Source organism: Anser anser (assembly GCF_964211835.1).
Source record: "Anser anser genome assembly, chromosome: 2".
NCBI lineage: Eukaryota > Metazoa > Chordata > Aves > Anseriformes > Anatidae > Anser > Anser anser.
In genome coordinates, this window is record NC_139721.1 from 159,352,330 (window position 1) to 159,361,167 (window position 8,838).

General features: G+C 38.5%; 1 long non-coding RNA gene across 1 annotated transcript; it reads left to right on the forward strand.

The window, feature by feature from the left end:
- The first annotated feature begins 207 nt into the window (after nt 1-207).
- On the forward strand, nt 208-7,346 carry LOC310893354. Its single transcript, XR_014578924.1, has 3 exons — nt 208-362; nt 598-730; nt 4,769-7,346. It is a non-coding gene; the product is annotated as an uncharacterized lncRNA (long non-coding RNA).
- The last annotated feature ends 1,492 nt before the right edge of the window (nt 7,347-8,838 follow it).

Consider the following 8,838-nt stretch of genomic DNA (forward strand, 5'->3'; position numbering starts at 1 on the left):
CCTACCTCTCCCTTCCCACCCATCCATTTGAAACACAATGAGTAACCACTGAAGGTTCATTCCTGTACATTTAATTATGTCAACAGGAAAAGGAAATCATTGTTTTGGGTTGCCTCCTGCCCACCAATGCTTTGACTAGTCCTACCTAGCGCAACTCGTAAACAATTCCTGTGCCAGGCTGAGCAGCAAGCATGCACCAATTCCCAAGAGACTGTTGTGGAGGAGGACGGCCAAAAGGATTGCAAGCTGATGGATGCCACCATTCCTGTGTTATTTCATCTCAAGGCACAGAGCAATACCTGATCCAGGGCCTAAAGCACATCCTAGGTGGAGAGTTGGCTGTGTTCAAGGACAGTTATCTGGTAGGAAGGAACTATTTGGTAAACCTTGGCCAGCACTGGAGCTGTTAAAGAAAAAGCTTGAAGAAGTCTTGATGTTGTCTCTCCAAGAAAAGCCATTTGCTTTTAGAGTATAATTTTTATTGTTTTAAAAATCTTAGCTCTTTTTTGCTTTGCGACTCTACTAACTCCTTTGGGCTTTGTTCTGCTTGTCTATCCAGGTTTTTAATTGCATTGTATTTTGCTTGCTTACTTACAGTGAGCAAACCAAAAGGTTTCTTCTTTACATGGAAAATAACTGCTGACAAAGTAGAAGAAAATGTCAACTGCAAAACCCCGGATCTCCAACAGCTGTGCCGTCAGTACAACCCTTCTACTGTTTCTCCAAGAAGGTAATATTTTGGAAAAGATGCAGCATAGTACCTGCTGACAGGCTTGTTTAGCTAGGACTTAAGAAAATATTTCTGAAAATGAAGTCACAAATAAGGCTTTTGGTTTTTTTTGTTTTGTTTTGTTTTGTTTGTTAGCGATAAACATAGCTTTTGTTCAACTTGGAACCCACAGGGTTTAATCCAAACAGTTACATAGTGATTGTCAACATAAGCCTGGCAAAGCAAACAGTATTGTAACAGTGGTTTTCTTTTTATTTTAATTCACAGAAATGGCCGTATGTGCGTGAGTCTGTGCATGTGTGAGACTTTCCTCTTGTCTTACAGTCTTATCTTTTGCAGCAGTTAAAACAACTTACAGGAACTGTGCTATTTTTAGTTCAGCACTTTGAGTAACAGACTTGAGGATGTTAACTCTTTGTGAAGCTAAGAAGATTTTTTTTTTATTTATTTGTATTATTGTTTTACCACAGGTGAGGCTGGTCATGCTGTTTGTGATTACAACCACCTAATGCTTCCTTTTATAAGACCTGGTTCTCATAGGTTATATCTCTGCAAGACTAACCATTGGGCACTAAAACTGTCCAGTACAGTTTTCTGTCTCATGCTGCTTTCTCCCTTTTTTGATTTTAAATGTAATTAGAAAAAAAATAAAATAAATAAATAAATAAATCCATCTCCGAGAACAGTAAGAGCAGTTGCTTTGCTCATATTAAGAACATTTGAAGTCTTTCATCTTTGTACTCATGCTCCTCTGCTTCAGACAAAGGTATTGACAACTGGCAGAGGGCATGGAAGGGATAAATTTTGTAGCAGACATGTTTCTTTGTCTTTCTTCTGAATAACACTACAGACTGAGCAAGACACAAAGCTCTGAAATAACACCATCTGTGCATAGACAGAGGAGAGCAGCAATCTGCTTGGATGCTTTAAATGTTTCATCAGGGGATCTAAGGACCCTAAATTTAGGATTATATCTTAGCCAAACTGATTTAGCATGCAAGGTGTTCCAGACACCAAAAGAGGAAAACAAGTCTTCTCCAGCCTCCCTCATCTGTCTCAATCTTTTCTGCTTTTTGCATCCCAGTCAATAGGTTAGACCTCCGCAAGGGGCCAGCTTCAAAATGTGGGATTCAAATACATCCAAGGAGTGACCTTTATGGACATCATTCACCAGCATTTGAAAAATTCATAATCAGTCATTATAGCAAATGATGATCCCAGGTCTTTAGTGCAGGAGACACTTCCATTATCAGAAAAACCCCGACAGAAATCTTGGAAAAGAGATCAAAGCTCATGGAAGACAGGATGAGGTCATGCTTGTTCTTGGTTTAGGGCAGAAGCCTCAACTCCCTGTATTGTTCCTGGAAAAAGCAGACACTTTCTGACATTGATTTAGAGCAAGAAAATAACTCAGGTTCTGTGAATGGTCTTCTGGAAAGACCTATAATACCTTTTTAAAGACTGAGATATCCCCACTGGTTACCCAAGGGAAGGTAATATGAACATCCTTCAGAGCTTCAGCTTCACTTCACTTTCTGCCCATGGCCCTGGGGTGGCTTAATCCTATCCTAAATGATGCAGGACATTTGACTGCACTTCTCCATGGAGGTATGCTGGAGACAATCCTCTTTTGTCTAGTTAGATCTTAAGTCCTTTGAGCAGCACTCTGTCAACATCATTTTCCACCACAGATGAAGGTTTTTCATCACCTCCATCAGTTCTTGACCTGACTTGATGTAGCTTTTTGAAAGCTGAAAGGAGTCTCCTTTTGTATGTCTTCTCAAAGTAGGAATGTACTTCTCTTGGAATCGGACCATGTTTCTCTTTCTCTCAGTTTTAGGCAGGAGTCCATATTCTGACATTGAACTAACAGTAACCAAACACCTATGGCAGAGCTCACATTCTTCCCTTCAAAACCACTTTATCTTTTAAGAAGCCTTGCTTATCCTATTATGATGATGATATTTATGTATGACAAGTAGTATTTTAATAAATTTCAACATGAATTCAAGGGAATTCAGTACAAAAAAAATAGAAGAATAATAAAGCAGCACAATCTTAAATATTTAAACGTTCTCATTTAGGAAAAAAAATAATAATCTTTTAGTTAATTTGCAACACTGGTCTAAATAATTAAAACACATTTGTCAAATTTTCTAATCTGAAAAAACAATCAGAATCATTTCAGCAGTTTTTACACTCCATAACAGGGTTTGAGCACTGTTTTCTTCCCTGCAGTCTCTCATCAACAGAGACAGAGGTGAGCTAGAGTTAGGTTAGGAGTTTCTTCCCATTTGATCTCCAAGACAGCCTCTCTTTTTCCACGCAGACCAAGCAGTTTAGCCATCTGCCTTGGGCTGCAGAGATAGCTGGAGTGAATATTCCCAGCTGCCACACTACAGGAAGACTAGACTATTGCAGAGGAAAAATTAAAAGATCATGAAGTGCTGAGAGCCTGACAAATGATGAAATATACAAACCACAAAACCAAGCATATTGGATAGGATTTGAGTGCCCAAATTAGATCCATTTAAAACGTCCATGTTTAATATAAGGTAGGTGCAGCTTAGAAAGACAGCAACTCCAGAAGACAAGTAATGTCCCCAATTACAGTCACTTGTATTGCAATGGGGTAGATAGCCTTGGTTTCATCAGCTCAGGAAAAGTTCAGGGATCAGGACTCAGGCTTCAACCATGCCCCCAAACTGCCCATGTTGTTAACATGCTGAAAACTCTTTGGTACTGATTTGACCCTTACCTCTTTCCTGCTCTCATATGCTATCCACACATAATTTGGGGACCAGCCAGGGCCAATATGCAGCAAGGATGAGGTGGGCAGATCTGTGAGGAAACTATGGGGGTGCGAACTGTACAGAAAGGGCACAGGGTTCATTTCTTTTGCTTGTATAGAACAGCTGTTATGAATATAGCAATGAAAGGATAATAAAATCTAAGTTTATATAAGATTATTCATTAACCCACTTTACAGATTCCTCTGCTTCCCTATAGCAATTATGGCTTGACAGCAAGATGAGGAAGCAATAAATTACACTAAAATTACTTAATAATTAATCAAACTAACAAACTACTGGTCCAGGCTCTACTGGACAAATATTTAATCCTCATTCCTCCTCCTAAAACTGGAAATAGAAAAGTTCCTTCCTACAGCATATTTCCTTTGAAATTTAAATAAATGGTCAGTTCTTGAGGGAAATGGCATGCAGTAAATCCAGCAGGACCAGAGTCCATTGTATGGTTCTGTATGATGTATCACATCATACTGAATTCCTAGTCTTTATGACTGAACTCTTTTAAGACTTAAGACAGTGGTGCCAATGTAATTCAGATAATTCTTGCTTTTTAAAGAGAAAAAAAAAATCAAGATAAAATGAATGGCAAATATTTTGCAGGCATATGTTAATATACATGCACAAACATTAACACATAGCAGCTGAGGACTTTGATGAAGAACAGAATTCTCAGCAGCACCAGACTGATGGTAGATTCTATGACAAACAAAGGCAAAACTGCAAAGTTTGCACTTCCCAAAGTCTGAAAGTACATATACGACATAAACTTAGGGGAAGAAATTGAAGGAAAGAGTAAAATGGAATATTTCTTCACTGCTTGCCATATTTCAAGCAGGCTCAGATTTCTCTTTAAAAGTGTAAACTCCACTTCAGCTCTAAGTGAGTGAATGCAGTCTGCTCTAGATCAAAATGGAAGATTGTGATGATCTTTTTTGGTCTTAATATCAACAAATCTTTTAAATAAATGCAGATTTCCATGCAGAGCTTTTGCAGCTCTCTGTCTGTGTATATAACGGCTGGTTATAGGTCTAGCCATTGAATGGCTTGTCAGTGCAATAAACTTGCTATGGTGATGTTTAAAATCATAGAAGTTAAACATGCTACACTATAGCACTTCTTTGCACTTCCAGAAGGAGCTTTGAGAAGTCACTGAGTGAAGAGGTTGCTGATCTTTTTTTTTTTTTTTGCAACCCTTTTTAATCCCTCTGTTCTTTCTCCTTTTGTCCAGTTTTGAAAGCTAAGCCACCCTGGATGTACCCATTCCTGCATAAAAGACTACAGGGGAAGCCAAATCTTGAAGAGTAGAGGTGCATCTGAAAAGTAAGTGTGGGATTCATCTCACCTAACTTTAGGTATCTAAGCTTAAGATAGTCACAGATTTTCTCTTTATGATCATGTTACCTTTGTACAGAGATTCAACCCACTTTGACTGTCTGCCAATTTCATGCCTGATGGCTGTCAAGGGCACCTTTCATGACTATTTATGTTTACATATGCAATTTTCAGATGACAAATTTAGAGCAAATGAATCCCACCTGCAATGAACTCTAACCTCCAGAAACTAGCAGAGTTGGAGGAGTACATTTTGTAAGTGCTAAACTGAAAGACAAAGAGAGGAGGAAAGAAGACTGCTCTCCCACTACCTCTAAATAATACAGAACCATATAAACATAGAACATCTGGAGTTGGAAGGAACCCACAAGGATCATCGAGTCCGACTCCTGGCTCCACACAGGACCACCCAAAAATCAGCCCCTGTGTCTGAGAGCGGTGTCCAAATGCTCCTTGAACTCCATCAGGCTCGATGCCGTGACCATGTCCCTGGGGAGCCTGTCCCAGTGCCCGACCACCTCTGGGTGCAGAATCTTTCCCAACACCCAGCCTGACCCTCCCCTGTCCCAGCTCCATGCCGTTCCCTCGGGTCCTGTCGCTGTCCCCAGAAAGCAGAGCTCAGCACCTGCCCCTCCGCTCCCCTTGTGAGGGAGCTGCAGGCCGCCATGAGGCCTCCCCTCGGCCTGCTCTGCTCTGGGCTGAGCAAACCAAGGGTCTTAGACCAATCCTCATATGTCTTACCCTATAGACCCTTCTTCCCTTTTGCCTGGCTGTACTCCTTATTCTTAATGCTTACATTTTCCAAATAATTTCAAACTTTTTTTATGTCTTCTGTTCTCTTTCAATACTATTCTGACTGTGCAGCATGAGAAAACAGATGGAAACACAAACGTCTGAATATTTCTATTGTATCTAAGCTCAGTACAGTAGACAGCTCAAAATATTTATCTGTTTTTACCTTTTTTCATATACATTTTATGTCCACCACTTTTATCCGAGCTTGTCTATATAAGAACATCTCTCCTACAGGCTTCTTTGAAGACCTTAGTCTCTCCAGGAAGTTAACTCTTTTTTTCATGTGCTCACAGATGGTAGAAAGTCATGAAGTAAACACAAAACACCACCTTGCCAGTGTCTTCCAAAGGGGTGTCTTGGAAGAAAATGTAAGGTTGTTTTTTTTTTATTTTTTTTTCTCTTAAAGAATCAATGATCAGTAATGTCTAGAAATGCTGAAGACATTGAAGTTGTAGACAAAGAAAGCATCCAGTGCTGTTTTTAATACTGTTTTTAATTTCACAAGACTGTAACTCTAGGAGAAATGGAAAAAGAAATGAAAATAAATTCAGAAGAAACACAGGAGATTGTAGAAATCCACAAAGGAGATTGTACAAAGATAACTTGCAAGGAGATGTTGACCCAACACAAGCAAACTGTATCAGTTTTCCTGACCTTTCCTTGGAGGCTAAGGAGATTATTCAAACCCAAATAGCCAAAGAGATATTACAGACAAAAAAATGAACCTCTGAGGCAAAACCAACTATTCTTCAATTCATACAAAAATGGTTATTGACAGGTTTTAGAATCAGTGTAGCCCAGAAACATACAGATAAAATTGTAAGAATAAAAGCACCAGATGTGTCAATGTTAAAATATTTAATTGTACATAAATTAATAAGTGGGGGAGAACAAAGGCAAGCATGATAACTCTGCTTGGACTCCAGTGTAAACGTGAAATTATGTTCCCCAAAGGGAGTACCTAATAGGCTCGATTAAGATCTAATTGAGCCTTTTTATGAATTTTAAAGAAATCATCTTTTGCCACTTGCCCACAGAATGCTCACAGACCATAAACAGCTGATGCTGACATTACAATGTGCTGAGAGACATCTGCTTTCTCTGGGTGGAATCTTTATTGCATTTTACATGCTATTAGGCATAAAAAGGACTGTGTATTTCAAATTATAAAGAAATGATATTTAAAAGTTAACGTGTTTATTTTTAAAATAGAAGTGAGATCTTTATGAGTCAACTTGTCTGCAGTCCTACTACCTTGATCTGTCATGGGAAAGTAGTCTTATCCTATAGTAACTTCTAATTAAATCCCTTTTTAGTGTGAAACTCTTCAAACCCATGCTTGTGCCTAACCATGTAAGACCTGTCAAAATACATGAAGGTTTGATGGGATTAAATCCAAAGCAGCATTGCTCAGAAGGATGTGTCACAGCTAGAAATTTATTTCTACCTCTAATATGGACAGAAAAAAGAAATATATATATGATGGTACCTTGCAGTCAGAGCTCACTCAAAACACCCCTATGTCCAACAATGTCCATAATCTTAATGATTTTTTTTAATGTTCCTCAATATTTTCTTCCATATGAATATTGTTATTACCACCTCCTATTTTACTGTGTTCTCTTTTTATGATAGCATGGAAGTTCTTCTGAAACTAACATTGAAAAAAAAAAAAAAAAGGATCATTTGGAGACAATGACAATTTCAATTCAGTTCAATCTAAAGCAAAAACCTGCAATTAGTCAGTCATAAATTCTCTCCATCAACTGTATAGCCTTGATGTTCACTGTCAAGAACGGTCACTTGGTTGCTTAGCTCAAACATAGAGTTTGAGCTGAACCCAAACTTTAAATATAAGTGACTGAATCTGGGTCCAGGTGACCTTATTTCATATTTCTATTAAACTTCTTCTTGATTTGCCTTATCTATTTGCATTAAAAGCTCCTGAGGGCAGGCTTGCCCTTGCAGTTTTTGTAGAAGGCCTTGTTTAGAGCCAAGCTCTCTAGTGCTGGATGGGCTCTTCAGGTGCTACCAGAACGTTCAGTCTAGTTCTTTAGAAAAATATGTGCCTTATGATATTTTTCTCCAAGATAAAATTAATGAAAAATAGAATTTCTTTCAAATTGTGCCTGAATAAGGAAGATAAAATTTCTTGCAAAGGTTAGTCTTACTGTAGTGGGGAGTAAATTATCACAACAGTTAGAAATGGAGAGGCTTGTGAGATTATCTGCAAGAACGTCTCAGCTGATTTTCTGACAAAGGATGCTTTATTAATACAGCTGGAATGTAATGCTCCTTCAGTACGTCAACAAGTAGAGAACCTTAGGACAGGGACTGAGAACATAAGTCAAGAAAGACATTGCCATTCAGATGCCTTAAGTTGCTGCTTTAAAGATGTGTGAAGGCGGATATTCCATTACTGTCCTCTACAGAAATCTTTGGCTGACTTTAACAGCATGTATTTATTTTGAAGCTAAAGTGACAGGAGACACTTGTGTGATTGTTCTGAACTGTTTATGGGAACAGGCCAAAAATATATCTTGATCAATTCCCAAATTAGAAAGCTGGGAACAATTATCATTTTTTCCTCCATATATAGCCACCTTGGAGCCAATGTACTCTTTACCTGAAACATTTAAGCTTTGTGTATTATTATTTATTAGCTGTTCTGCAGAAACACCTTGAAAGTCCAGACCAAATTCATTTGTGCTGTGTTGTACAAATTAACAAACTTCTTGTCCCCAAAAAACAAATAGTCTAAAAAGTAGATGTTCTTAGAGCAAAATGTATGATGTTGAAGGGTCACAAGGGAATTAAGTCTTTTCCTCGAGGTGACTCAGCATGCAAAGAGCAAAACTAGGGACAGAATTTCCTAAGACATACACAGGCCTGTATCTAATCCAATATTTATCAGTTAATATTCATGTGGCTTTAAGTGACTTGAGTTTTTCACAGTTCCCTCTGAGTCACAGAACAAAGCTCATGGACTACAGAAGTCCTCAACGTGCTTGGGTGGCCTGAACAAATGAATATCCCTGCCATCCCAGAAAGTTCTAGGAAGACTGTATTTGGCTACTCTTAGCCACTTCTTCTCTTTAACTGACATCTGATATGACTGAGAAGTGCAGCGACTAACATCAGAAGAAATGATGTTCACACCAAAATGAAGAA